Here is a 1,330-nt window from a genome sequence, read left to right as displayed (position 1 = left end):
GGGTTTTATGGTGTTGAATTTTCATGCGTATAGTGGAGCTGTTTGTTGCTATGGCAACAAGTCTGCGTGTAGCTAGCCGACACGGAATGTGAAGGGGGGGTTGGAGATACGAGTGGTTTTGAGTTGCTCTTTGATGGTTTTTCTGAGTTATTTACTGCTCTAAATTAAAAAGGTTTCATTTAACGGAATCGTTCTACTGCGGCAGCGCGGCTACGGATGGCAAGGAAAAGAATCGTCTTTTTGCCTTCGTGAAATTTGCGGATGTGAACAATAACATGAAACGTGTCAGCTAATAATGAATGATAAACTTGTACGTAAAAGTTTTACCACTTTCCTACAATTGCTGTAGAATATTCACTTTTGAGTATGTTCACACTGCAATCTGTTAGCGGTGCAGTTGGTGTTATTTAACGTACTTTAGTTGCTGTGGTGTTCAGAGCTGCTCAGCTCTGAGCGCTGGCTTTAGAGTCAGCAAGGTCCGCTGCCTGTCTGCAGCTCCCGTTGCGTCACTGGTAAAACTTCAGCTCGTAGCTGAGCTTGAGTTTACAGTTGCATCGCTTCGTTTAGCACCAAAAGACGAAACGAGGATCTGCTCCACGGTGGAGCCTCAACCTGCGCAGGAATCTGCTGCTGATGAATGGTGGATGCTCTGGTAGGTTTGATTTGATCACCGTCATATTGTTCCATGTCAAATTTAGATTTTTTCCTGCATACATTACAAAATGCCTTTCGGTCATTCCTAGTCTTTGAATCTCGGATCATCGAGCCAAAGTTGTGAAAACTTTCCCATGGCGAAAATATGACTAGCTAGTCTCGACACATTAGGCGGATCCAACACAATGCATGCGCACAGCAGCTTGGAGTATATCAGTGACAGCTCAGGTCCTGCCAGTACGGTAGTTATCATTTTTTATACAGATTTTAGTAAAATGAACTTAAAACAGGAAGTGGGCATCAATGGAAAATTAAAAATATTTTGAAGGGATGATGAAAAATGTACTACCTTCAGTTACTTCTTACTACTTTTTACTGACCTTAATTTGAGCTCATTTAATTTATTACCTTTTACTACTGCACAGAAACCCTGTCTTAAGAGTTAAATGTTGCTATAATTTGAACTGAATGCAAAATGCAGCTTTTAGAAATTTTGTCCTTTGTACAGACAGAAGGCTCTATTCATATGCAGGAAAATACAAGTTAAAGTAAAAGCTAAAAGCTGTCAAAAAGTAGGATGGAAATTACCTGGGCCTGCCATAATAATCAATGAATTAATCACATGATAAATTATTTTCCATTTGGACCATAATACTCAAAGAGATGCTCCCCTTCA

At 40.2% G+C, this 1,330-nt stretch overlaps 1 protein-coding gene across 1 annotated transcript in view; it reads right to left on the bottom strand.

Annotated features, from left to right (window-relative positions):
- Positions 1-1,330, bottom strand: part of csde1 (cold shock domain containing E1, RNA-binding) — a gene marked incomplete at its 5' end in the record, with an annotated part of 17,874 nt that overhangs the window by 10,378 nt on the left and 6,166 nt on the right. The gene's annotated exons all lie outside the window — the stretch shown is intronic.

This window comes from Poecilia formosa, unplaced genomic scaffold, assembly GCF_000485575.1.
Source record: "Poecilia formosa unplaced genomic scaffold, Poecilia_formosa-5.1.2 Scaffold570, whole genome shotgun sequence".
Lineage (NCBI taxonomy): Eukaryota > Metazoa > Chordata > Actinopteri > Cyprinodontiformes > Poeciliidae > Poecilia > Poecilia formosa.
This window is presented reverse-complemented; position numbering and strand designations above follow the sequence as displayed.